The sequence below is a fragment of the Quercus lobata genome, chromosome 4, assembly GCF_001633185.2.
Source record: "Quercus lobata isolate SW786 chromosome 4, ValleyOak3.0 Primary Assembly, whole genome shotgun sequence".
Taxonomy (NCBI): Eukaryota; Viridiplantae; Streptophyta; class Magnoliopsida; order Fagales; family Fagaceae; genus Quercus; species Quercus lobata.
This window is the reverse complement of record NC_044907.1, coordinates 5101819-5115559: the sequence shown is the minus strand read 5'-3', so window position 1 is coordinate 5115559 and position 13741 is coordinate 5101819. Positions and strand designations below refer to the sequence as shown.

At 32.3% G+C, this 13741-nt stretch overlaps 1 pseudogene; it reads left to right on the top strand.

Annotated features, from left to right (window-relative positions):
• The first annotated feature begins 2353 nt into the window (after positions 1 to 2353).
• Positions 2354 to 13432, top strand: LOC115984443 (annotated as a pseudogene).
• The last annotated feature ends 309 nt before the right edge of the window (positions 13433 to 13741 follow it).

The window sequence follows — 13741 nt, the reverse complement described above, 5'->3', positions numbered from 1 at the left end:
AATAGGAATCTTGGTACACCAAGTACAGTACTTTGCAAGGAATTAGGATTCCTTGCTATTCAAGCCTATCACTTAGGCTTTTATTCTTCATGGGCTGGACTATGGTGCATGTGCACCCAACAGGTTGTTATTATTGTCATATTAGAGTAAAAAATGTAAATAAGGTTCCTTAATTAATGTACTAAATTTGCCCTAGTTTTACACGTAGCTACAATTTTCCTTTGGCTATTGGCTGGCTCATTAAATTTCCAGCTAATGAGGAGAAAAAAAATGTGTATTTGTTTGGAAAAAAACCAAAGAAAAAATTGACATGGTTAGAGACTAAAATCATTGATCTACTAGAAAGTCTAGAATATATACATAATATTACTTTCCTATGCATGAGCATGATGAAAATGCATATCGGTCCGTTGGGAGGAAAAAGAAAGAGGAGTGAAGAAAAGGAAATGGTGATGTTGAGATATATCGATGGATCCATCCTATTCAAATGGCGTTGTTCCTCTTGACTAGTTGGAATGTGCCATCCTATGGTATATTTCACAACTTTATGGTTCACGAGAAGGAAAAATATTGTGTCATCCTATTTTATATAAAAGTATTTAATAATATTCTATTTTGAGTAATTATTTAATACTTTAAGATTATAGTAATGTGGTACTTTCTCGTCACACAAATAATCAAATATTACACATAATCTAGAGTTTTGACCAATAGTGGGATTCCACTATTAGTCACATCTAACTTGTAATCCCATGCATATGCATGAATACACTTAAAAATATACAATATGATGCATAATATAATTTATATATATATATATAATTTAAATACTATTAATAGTCATTTTTATATTTTGTTAATTCTTTAAAAAATTTTGTAAAGATATTATTAGGTATAAAATGTAAATTGTTCATATTTTTTGTAAAAAATTATTGTGTGAAACACTTTTTTTTTTTTTTTTACAATTTATTTATTCTAAACTCTTTAATTTTTGTACTTAATAACTCACTTGAATGAATATTTATGATATGGTCTCACATTTAATTTTAAAATTAAGAAATAAAACTCTTTAAGAATAAATAATTTAGGACACATGGCGCAAAATTAGAACTCTAATTTGAAATTTTAATCTAAGTTTCTCTCAGCTCCATTTATTAGTGTGTGTGTGTGTGTATATATATATATATAAATTTCTCGCAAAAGTGAAGTGTAAAAGAAACAATGAACTATTCCGTCTTAGTCACCTAAGCTTAGTGAAAAAGCAATGTGTCAATTTGTTTTGCTTTTTGATTGTGATGAGATAATAATTAGGCTACTTTAGTCGTTGTCTTATTTTATATTAATAGTTTAACTGAATATAAAGTTAAGAGTCCAAAGAAGATTATGAGCCATGGACCATTGAAGAAGTCATAAATAGAAAATTTGGAAATTATTTCCAAATGCCAAAAAGAATATGTTCAGAGTTATCTTACTTAAATATTTCATGTGGCAACAGACAATGCATGTGTACTTTTCGTCCCAATTTGTTTGTTTTATTTTAAAAATTTTACTCCCTCCATCCCACTTTTTTTGTCATCTCTTCTATTTTGATATGCCCCCAAAATATTGTCCTGTTTCTTAAAATAAAAGTCATTAATTTACTAATGTTCCTATTATACTCCTATTAATTTATTAATTCAATTTTTTGATAAATTTTTTTAAGGATAATTTTGAAAACTTATACATTTTTAAAAGGTAGAAAAAACATTAAATGATGTTCCCTTAAAAAATTTGACTTTTCAAATAGAACATGAAAAGTGGGACGGATGGAGTATTTTTTAAGGAAACATCATTTATTATCTTGTTTGCAATATAAAAAAAGTATAAGTTTCCAGAACTACTCCCTTTAATTTAAACTTTTTTTTTTTTTAGAAAAAAAAAAAAAGAATGACATTGGCTTTTAAATAAAGTAAATGATAAGATATAAATTTTATTTATTAATTTTAAAAAAAGAACTTCATTTTGGGACATCTTAAAATAAAATAGAAGATCAACAAATTAAGATGGAGAGAGTTATACTTTGCCATGTAATAAGTTGCAAAAATATGTTCAAAGTTTTTTTACTCATATCTCTAGGAGAGAGTTTTACACATATATACACATAAATTATTCTAAAGTAGAGTTCTATTTTAGATTAAAATAAGAAAAAAAAGAAAAAAAAAATTAAGTATGAAGAGAACTATGAGAAATTATTGTTACACCGGCTCTATTTCACAGTGGTCCATATGCATCGCTAGCTTATATATAGTGGCTTCTAAGTTTCAGTTAGATTCAGAAAAGCCTTTGAAAAGTGCAAATTGTAGTACTCACGGTTATGGCCACCATGACTGATACCCAATACTACTTTCTGTGCTTCATCCTTTCCTTCATTTCAATCTTCCTACTCAAGCCCTTATTCAAGAAACCCTCCAAGACAAAGACCTCTCTGCACCTCCCTCCAAGCCCACCAGCCCTCCCAATCATTGGTCATCTCCACTATCTTGGTCCATCCTTATACAAATCACTAACTGTTAGTACATTTTAAATTAAAGTTGTTAAAGAAATATTAAAACTCAAAATAACTGAAGATGAATAAAGAGATAAGTTATAATAAAAATTGTTAAAGAAAGAGTTGTTAAAGAAAGAGTTACTTGTATGTAAGTTAGATTAAATAAATTAAGAGAAGTTTTCTAAACTAATAAATAACATGTAGGTTATGTGAAGGGTTGGAAGACTATATATACGGCTATGGTATGGACTAATCTCATATCAAGAGTGAATGAAGAAAATAGTTAAAAGCAAAGTGTATTGTGTGAGGGAGTGAATTCTATAATATTTCTAAACACTTGAGAAATTTCGGGCCAAAGAAAGGTGTTCTTCTGGTGGAGCTTTGGGCTTGAACACTTTGTGCAGAAGTTGTTCTAGCCATACAACATTTGTTGGGCTGTTGTATCTTGGGGGAGACAAGTCAGAGAAGGTCTGCACCGGTTACAAAGATTAGCCAACCAAGGGCTTGAATCTCCTTAAAGAGAGCGAGTGCCGCGCCTCAGTCCAAATAGTATTGTGTAATTTTTCTTATTAAATTAATAATATTCAGAAGTACTATTCAGTTTCTCATTGTGTTATTTCCATTATTATTGTGTTTGCACCAACAATTTTAAGGAGATTCAGAACATAGAGCCTACACAAGAGAAACCAAATGAGCCTGTTGGAGATCTTAACAAGCCCTTTCGCTTTAAGGGAGCCCACTTCAAGAGATGGAAAGGAAAGGTCCTATTCTACTTGAGTCTTCTCAAAGTCGCCTACATCCTCACTGACAAGAATCCATCAAAAGTTTCTACTGATGAGATGAGTGAGGAAGAATATATTCTCCATCAAGAAAAAATAGATAAGTCTACAAAAGATGAATATAATTGTCGCTCTTATCTATTGAATTGTCTTGCCGATCATTTCTATGATTATTATGATACAACTTACAATTCTGCTAAGAAAATTTGGAAAGCTTTACAAAGCAAGTACGATACCGAGGAGGCTGGTGCAAAGAAGTATGCTGCTAGTAGATTTTTCCGTTACCAAATGGTTGATGGAAAATCGGTGGTGGATCAAACACAAGACTTCCAAATGATCGTGGCAGAATTGAGATCCGAAGGCATAAAGATTGGAGACAATTTGGTGGTAGCTGGCATAATTGATAAACTACCACAATCTTGGAGAGAGTTCCAAAAAACTTTGCGGCACAAACAAAAGGAGACATCCTTGGAGACTTTGATCACACGCATCCGTGTAGAGAAGGAGGTTAGAGGACAAGATGCACTCATGACACAAGAGAGCAATGGTAATTCCATCACAAAGGTAAACCTTATTTCAGCCAATAATAATATGCCCAAAAATCATTTTCCTAGAAATGTTCAATTGAAGCCTAAAAAAAGAGCCTTTAAAAATAATAATAGACCTTAAGGAAGGGGAAACCCAAATAAAAATTACAATAAGAACCAAGGACCCCCTTCACAAGATCAATTTAATAGATCTTGTTTTGTCTGTGGCAAGAGTGGGCATATTGCTCGATTTTGCAAATTTCGGAAACGTGAATCTGTCCCGCAGGTTAATGTAACCGAAGAGCCTTTAGTGGCTATGATTACAGACATCAATATGGTGCAATATGTTGAAGGGTGGTGGGCAGATTCTGGTGCTAATAGGCACGTCTGCTATGACAAGAATTGGTTCAAATTGTACACTCCTTTTGAAGAAGAAAAAACTATTATGCTTGGTGATTCTAGCAAAACCAAGGTTCTTGGGAGTGGTGAGGTTGAATTGAAATTCACTTCTGGACGTGTGCTAACATTGAAAGATGTTCTTTACACTCCGTCCATGAGGAAGAATTTGATGTCAAGTTTTTTACTTAACAAGGCTGGCTTCAAGTAAATTATAGAATCTGATAATTATGTAATCACTAAAAAGTGATTATTTGTGGGCAAGGGTTATGCTTGTGATGGAATGTTTAAATTGAATGTTGAGAATAATAAAGCATCCACTAGTTCAATTTATATGCTATCTTCTATTAATTTTTGGCATGCTCGTTTATGTCATATAAATAGTAGATATGTGGGAATCATGAGTAGTTTAGGATTAATTCCAAGACTGTCAAAAGATTTTGAAAAATGTGAAACTTGTAGTCAAGCTAAGATTACAAAAAGGCCTCATAAAAATGTTGTAAGAAATACCGAATTGCTTGAGTTAATTCATTCCGATTTATGTGAATTTGAGAGAATTTTAACTCGTGGAGGAAATAGATATATTATCACTTTTATTGATGATTTCTCAAAATATACAACTATTTATTTGTTGAAAAATAAAAGTGATGCTTTTGAAAAATTTCAAGATTTTTTAAAAGAAGTTGAAAATCAATTCGGTAGAAAAATAAAAAGAATAAGAAGTGATAGAGGCCGTGAGTATGAATCAAGTGCATTCAACTCATTTGTTCAGTCTTTGGGAATTATCCATGAAACTACTGCACCATATTCACCTGCTTCTAATGGTGTGGCTGAAAGAAAAAATAGAACTTTAATTGAGTTAACAAATGCCATGTTAATTGAATCTGGTGCACCTTTACATTTTTGGGGTGAAGCTATTTTAACTGCATGTCATGTTTTGAATAGGGTGCCACATAAAAAGTCACATACCACACCTTTTGAGATGTGGAAAGGACATAAGCCAAATTTGGGATATTTGAGAGTATGGGGTTGTCTTGCTTATGTAAGGCTTACTAACCCTAAAATACCTAAATTAGGTATAAGAGCTACTACCTGTGTTTTTCTTGGTTATGCGATTAATAGTGCAGCCTATAGATTTTTTGATCTTGAAAACAAAATAATTTTTGAATCTGGTGATGCAATTTTTCATGAAGAAAAATTTCCTTTTAAATTGAAAAATAGTGGGGGTAAAGAAAATATTTTGTCACAACCTAGTTCTTCTACATCATATTTACAAAATCAAGAAAATTTTGAAATGGAACCTAGAAGAAGTAAAAGAAAATATTTTGTCACAACCTAGTTCTTCTACATCATATTTACAAAATCAAGAAAATTTTGAAATGGAACCTAGAAGAAGTAAAGGAGCTAGAGTTGAAAAGGATTTTGGTCCTGATTATTATGTTTTTAACATTGAGGAAAATCCCCAAAATTTAAAAGAGGCTTTAACATCACCTGATGCTATATTTTGGAAAGAAGCTATAAATGATGAGATGGAATCTCTAATTTCTAATAGAACTTGGAAATTAGTAGATCTTCCACCGGGTTGTAAAACCATAGGTTGTAAATGGGTCCTTAGAAAAAAGTTGAAACCGGATGGATCAATAGATAAGTTTAAAGCTAGACTTGTTGCAAAAGGCTTTAAACAAAAAGCTGATATTGATTTCTTTGATACATTTTCTTCGGTAACAAGAATTACATCTATTAGATTGTTAATTGCTGTTGCTGCAATTTTTGATTTGAAAATTCATCAAATGGATGTAAAAACTGCTTTTCTAAATGGGAACCTAGAGGAAGAGATTTATATGGACCAACCTGAAGGCTTTGTAGAGCCTGGACAAGAAAGCAAGGTATGTAAGCTAACTAAATCCCTATATAGCTTAAAACAAGCACCTAAGCAGTGGCATGAAAAGTTTGATTCCTGCATGATTGAGAATGGTTATAAATCAAATGAATGTGATAAATGTATTTATTCTAAATCATGGAATAATCTACATGTTATTATTAGCCTCTATGTGGATGATATGTTGATTTTTGGCTCAAATATGCATGTTATAAATGAGACAAAAAATATGCTTAAAAGCCATTTTGATATGAAAGATCTTGGTGAGGCTAATTTTATTTTGGGTATGAAAATTACAAAAACATGTGATGGAATATATCTTGATCAATCACATTATGTTGAGAAAATATTGAGAAAATATAATTTTCATGATCACAAAAGTGTAGCTACTCCTTTTGATTCTAGTATTCATTTATTTCCTGTGAATAATGATGATGAGATTTTTAATCAAAAGGATTATGCTAGTATCATTGGTAGTTTGCGTTATGCTACTGATTGTACTAGACCTGACATTGCATATGCAGTAGGAGTGCTTAGTAGATTTACTAGCAAGCCTAGTAAAGATCATTGGCTAGCTATTGAGCGAGTCATGAGATATTTAATTGGTACCAAAAACTATGGCATATTTTATAAAAAGTACCCTGCTGTGATTGAAGCTTTTAGTGATGCCGATTGGAATACTTTGTCAGGTGATTCTCTCTCTACCACTGGTTATATTTTTACCTTAGGTAGTGGTGCTATTTGTTGGAAATCTAAAAAACAAACAATAATTGCTAATTCAACAATGGAAGCTGAATTAATAGCATTAGCTTCAGCTAGTGAAGAGGCAAATTGGCTTAGAGATTTGTTATATGAAATTCCACTTTGGGAAAAGCCAATTCTACCTATATTAATTCATTGTGATAGCACTGCCACAATTGGTAGAGTTAAAAACCGTTACTACAATGGTAAATCCAGACCTATAAGAAGAAAGCACAGTACCGTGCGATCTTATTTGAGTAGTGGCATCATAACTGTGGATTATATTAAATCTAATGATAATCTTGCAGATCCATTTACCAAGGCCTTGGCAAAAGATAGAGTCTGGAATACATCGAGGGGGATGGGACTAAAGTCCATAGAATCATGAGCCATGTATGAGGATACCCAACCCAAGGACCAGAGATCCTGAGAATTGGGTTCAATGGGAAAAACGAATCATACGATGGTCGTAAGAAATGCACTATTCATTTTTTTTAATTATTTATTTTATAAATAATTTTTAATTGTTCATCCCTATGATGTAAGTGCATTTATCCTGTAATGTGGAGAGGTTGAGTAAAAAACTCTTAATGAAATTTGTAGCTCGTATGAGTGGGGTGTCAGAATTACAGGAGCACCCTTGACAAAATTTCACCTATATGAGTGTGGGGGTGGGGCCGCTCTCTATGAGATTTGGACTTAATCTCAAATACACTCATGAAACTGGGATCAGCACACGGCCGTAAAGTGCTAGCTATAAAAGCTCATGTCAACACCTGGATCATTATGTGTGAGCATCAATACTTTATTTCCCTTAAGCAGTCATAGTTCAAGTCGGAGACCACTACTAACTCTGGAGTAGAGATTGTTGTTTCACTAAGTGAAGGTTCAATGCAGAGCACACCTTCATGATGCATAATAATCCCTCTTTGCCCGGTAATCTCTCATTTTCCAAATTTAATATTAAAATGAGTGGGGGAATGTTAGTGCATTTTAAATTAAATATGTTAAAACTCAAAATAACTGATGATGAATAAAGAGATGAGTTATAATAAAAGTTGTTAAAGAAAGAGTTGTTAAAGAAAGAGTTACTTGTATGTAAGTTAGATTAATAAAATTAAGAGAAGTTTTCTAAATTAATAAATGACATGTAGGTTATGTGAAGGGTTGGAAGACTATATATACGGCTATGCTATAGACTAATTTCATATCAAGAGTGAATGAAGAAAATAGTTAAAAGCAAAGTGTATTGTGTGAGAGAGTGAATTCTATAATATTTCTAAACACTTGAGAAATTTCGGGCCAAAGAAAGGTGTTCTTCTGGTGGAGCTTTGGGCTTGAACACTTTGTGCAGAAGTTGTTCTAGCCATACAACATTTATTGGGCTGTTGTATCCTGGGGGAGACAAGTCAGAGAAGGTCTGCACCGGTTACAAAGATTAGCCAACCAAGGGCTTGAATCTCCTTAAAGAGAGCGAGTGCCGCGCCTCAGTCCAAATAGTGTTGTGTAATTTTTCTCATTAAATTAATAATATTCAGAAGTACTATTCAGTTTCTCATTGTGTTATTTCCATTATTATTGTGTTTGCATCAACACTAACCAAACTCTCCACCAAATATGGCCCTCTCCTCTATCTAAAGCTAGGCGTTTCAAGGTGTCTGGTTGTTTCATCAGCCTCCATGGCCAATGAAATATTTAAAATTCATGACTTAGCTTTTGCAGAACGTCCAAGCTTCCCTTTCAGCGATAAACTACCATATGGAAGCAGTGGATTTTTCGTTGCTCCGTATGGTGATCAATGGCGGTTCATCAAAAAACTCTGCATGACAGAACTTCTATCTGCCAAGCAGGTTGAAAAGTCACGTGTTGCCAGACACGAAGAACCTGTCCGTTTTTTGCTTAAGGTATTGGAAAGTGCTAAGAAAAACCAGACCCTAGACATGAGTGTTGAGATAATGAAGCTTACAAACAATTCTACATTCAGATTGGCAATGAGCATGAGGAGTTTAGATGAGCCTCATGAAGCTGAAAGGATTAGGAAGCTGGTGAAGGAGTCCAATGAAGTTGGAGCAAAGGCATGTCTTGGGGATATGTTTGGGCCACTGAGCAAGTTGGCCTTTTGGTTGTATGGACAGCGGGCTATAGATGTCACCTTGAAGTATGATGAGATTTTAGAAAGGTTTTTGAAACAACATGAAGAGATTAGTAACGAGAGAGAGAATGAGGACTTGATGGATCTGCTATTGAAGGCCTATCGAGATGACAAGTCTGAGTTTAAAATTAACAGAATACATCTCAAGGCTTTCTTGCTAGTAAGTCTCTCTCTCTTGATGTGTTTTCCTCTTTTCCTACCTTATCTTGCATGTGTTTGTATTTTTATTTTGGGAAAAACTATCTAGGTAAAAACTAGTTTACACATCTTATTATACACATTCTCACACATATAATCAAACTGCATATTTGAGTTTGTGTAAGAGTGTGTATAATATGGTATGTGTAATAAACACCACCCAAATTATTATTCACATTCATGAATTTTTTATCTAAAGAACATGAATAATAATACTTCCATTTATTTCAAAGACCTATAAGATTATAGACCATTTCTTTATAAACCAATTTCGACTGCTACATCACATTGATAGCAAACAAATTTGTAATACTACTAAAAAACCATTTCAAGGTTTATATAGGGTCAAACTAATCTCTCTGAAGCAAAGAGCTTAGTGGTTTAAGTGGTTAGTGTTTCCAATAAAGATATATCTCCAGGATTTAAATCCCTTAGCTCCCAATTATTGATGTATAAAAGGAACTAATCTATATGAAAAGAAATGTACAAGAGGAGAACTTCAGTTTTGATTATACTGACAATAACATCCAGAACAAAAATATTTGGCAATGATTTGATATATAGTAATTACAAGCAGTAAACCCATCACTAAATATTAGTTAAAATAATTAGACTACAATATTCTCACCACTTTCATCAAATATATCAAAGATAATTTACAACAAGTTTATTTTCTGTCTATGTGTGTTTCATCTATTTAAAAATTTCCCTTTTCCCCAGGATCTATTCCTTGCGGGTGTAGGTACATCAGCAGAGGTAACACTATGGACGTTAGCTGAACTCATCAACAATCCCGCTGTTTTCAATAAGGTCAGAGAAGAGATTAAATATGTAGTTGGTAATACTAGACTTGTGGACGAATCAGATGTCCCAAGTCTCCCCTACTTGCAAGCAGTTATTAAGAAGGCATTAAGGTTGCACCCAGCATTGCCTGTGGTAGTAAGAGAATACCGAGAAGCTTGTTAAATCAAAGACTTGATGTACCTAAGAAAACTATGGTCGCAGTCAATCTGTATGCAATAATGAGAGATGAAAAAATATGGGACTATCCAAATGATTTTCGGCCAGAGAGGTTCTTGGTTTCCTCTAAAGGAAAAGATGGTATGGAACATATACCTCTTGGGGCTGGAAGGCGAGGATGCCCAGGTGAAAAGTTAGCATTCAGTATGATACAAATTGTAGTTGCAGCAATGGTTCAATGTTTTGATTGGAAGGTTGGTAGAGAGGGAGATAATGTTAAGCAAGTTGGACCAGGCATCACTAAACCCATGGTCCAACCACTTATATGCCTTCCCATTGTTCACTTCAATCCATTTACTTCTTCCATTTGATTTCCTAAACTTAGGCCACTTAAATTCTGCATGCCCTTTCTTCCTAATAAGAATCTTTGTCTCTTTATTTTTGTTTCACTTTATACTTCACCAATCATAATTCGTTACAAAAAATAGGAGAGAAAGATTTCATGTAAAAGTTATTGAATAAAGTTGCATAATTATATATGCATTTTTGTTCTCAATATTGGATTACCATCCATATGTAGTGTGTGGTGTTTTAATGAACGCCACATTTAATAAAATGAATTCATAAAATATGTGCAATAGTATGAAATAGCTATTTCTAATTGTGTTTCTTTGAAATAAGACAATCTAATGAATTGTTAAAAAAAAAAGGTTTTTTACACACCCTAGTTCATTAAATTCTAGTTATTTTCTAGTTTTTACTTTTATTTATGATTGTAATCTTTCTTTTAAAAAAATTATTTTGATGTTCAAATTTATTGTTTAATTCATGATCTATCAATCACCATTCACTCTTACGCTTTGTTTTTTTCAGCATTAACAGGAGTATTTTCTAGAAATCTATCTCATTTTTTGATACTTGGTAATGACCTTGAAATAGAATGTTTTCTGGTGTTTGATATACACAAATTTTTTATAAAATTTCTTGTAAAATTTAAAACATGTATAACATGTGTATTGTCAATTGTGTGAATCCAACTAATGTAGTCAATATAAATGAAAAAATCAAGAAAGAATTTGGTTTTCAAACTAAAATTTTGATAGCAAATACAATCAAATTTATTTGTCCAATTTTCATAATTTTTACCACTTATCTTGTTTATATTTATATGAACAATAATGAGCGTGCGTGTGCACACACACACGTGTATTTATATATATATATATATATATATATAAATCAACCATACTTCTCATAATTTAAAATACCCATTAGCTCCATTTTAAATAATTCAAAATGCCACATAGGTCAAATAGCTTAACTTGTAAAAGAATCTAGTACAAATAGTTTGATAAATACCAAATAGTTATGCGCCGTGTAAGAGAGAGATTGTTTTCCAATTATTATTTATTTTTTTTGTGAAACAACGTTTAAAAAATAAGTCTTATATTTATTTGAGTTTTTCATTGACTAAAAATAATTTTTTGTTCACCAACTTTTTTTATGCTACAAAATATTAGAAAATGTGAAAAATTATTTTTATAGAAAGTTTTTCAATGAAATAAACATAGCGCTATTATTTTGTTAGATTTCTCAATATCTATGGCTAATCTAAAAATTCACATTTGTCTAACTTGGTTTTGGGGTTTAATGATTACAAAACATGGTAGAATATTAAAACTTAAATTGCATTTCTAAGAAGTTGTTATGTACAAAGATGACAGAGGGTACATGAATTCATAAATAATAGTGATTTTTGTCTCAATGATAATCCATCTGATAATTGATATGAACTCTTCTTCTTCTTTGTTAATTATTATTATTTTTTCCCTCCCTCTCGTGCATGTTACACACGTTAACACACCGTAACAACTTTTAGTTTACATCCAAAACATCACCCCATCTAATTGTTAATTATGAGACAAGAACTGACATTCAATGTGATCACTCTGAGTGTTCACTTGTCTTGTCTTTATTATCTTCTTCCAAACTTTTCCAATAGACAACCCACTTAAATTCTACATGTAGTCTTTATTAGCCTCTTTTTCCTTTTTCTTTTTTCTTTCTCGGCCATCCATTATGATTATGTTAGACCAATTATTGCACCATTATCTTAGATTTCCTTATCCTGATCTGAGTGTTCACGTTCAAGAATTATTTATCTAAAGAACACGAATACTAATTCTTCCATTTCTTTCTTTTTCAAAAACCCATAAAGTTATATATACATTATTCATTTAATTCCATATAAAAAAAATCCATAAAATATATAAGAAAACATAGTTATAGACTCTTTTTCATTATCAAAATAATTAATTTCAACTGCTAAATTAACAACATTCGCAGCAAACAAACTGTATTACTATCAATTAAATAAAACATTTCAAGGCTTCCTTAGGTCAAAATAATCTACTGAATAACAAAACAAGAGGAGAACTTTAATTATGGCTATTCTGAGATCCAGTACAAAAATATTTGGCATCAGTTTAATGTATATTAAATACGTTTGTAGTAAACTCGATTCTAAATATTGGTTAAATAAAAATGCAATACTTTTCACTACAATTATCACTCATATTTAATATCATTGACAATAAATCTATCTACTGTGGGTCAATTTGAAATAATGGTTGTTTGGTTTTTGAGATTTGTTTGTGTGATGTGATTTGATCGGAGTCACGTCCATGGATGATGTAGGAGGTGATTTGACGTGAAGCCATGGTGGTTGTTTGGTTTTTGGGTTCGTATGATGTGGGGGAGACGATTTGATGTGAAGCGCTGTTTCAATTTTGAATTTGTTTATGGGAGACAATTTGATTGGAGTCACAACCATAAATGACGGCAACGACAACTAACTATTGATAAAAACTATGGTAGCAATGCAATAATGAGAGATGGAAAAACATTGGATTATCCAAGTGATTTTCGGGCATCCCAAATGATTTTTGGGCAGTGAGGTTGATGATTTCTTCTAAAGAAAATGAAAATGGTATAAAATATATTCCTTTTGGGGTTGAAAGGGGACAATGCCCAGGTTCAAAGTTAGCACTCACTTTGATACACACTACAATTGAAGTAATGGTTCAATGCTTTGATTGGAAGGTTGGTAGAGAGGGAGACCACGGTAAGGTTAATATGCAAGTTGGACAAGGCATAACTATGCACATGGCTCATCCATTTAAATGGCTTCATGTTTTTCACTTTAACCCATTTACTCCTTCAATACTGATAACTCTCGGATGGAGTATTAGAATGGAAAAATCCATTAGATAATGAACTATTGGTTTTAAGCCATCTCTGACGATAAATCAACAATTCGAAGTGCTTTTCTTGATAAACCAGTGTTTAAATATATATGTAGGAAGGTCTGTTTGGTAAGTAAGAAGCCCCTTTGGCATCTCTTCATCTAAAAAGAATTCTCGATGTGAAAACATAGAGACAAAGGGCGGATCTTTGAATAGGAAAAAAAGTGGATCCGCAGGGTCCCAAATGAATTGGCTTATTAGAAAAAAGCCTTGTTCTTTGGAAGATCTATCTCTTGTCTGGTACTACACGGTTCCACTCTGCAAGAACTTCGAATCA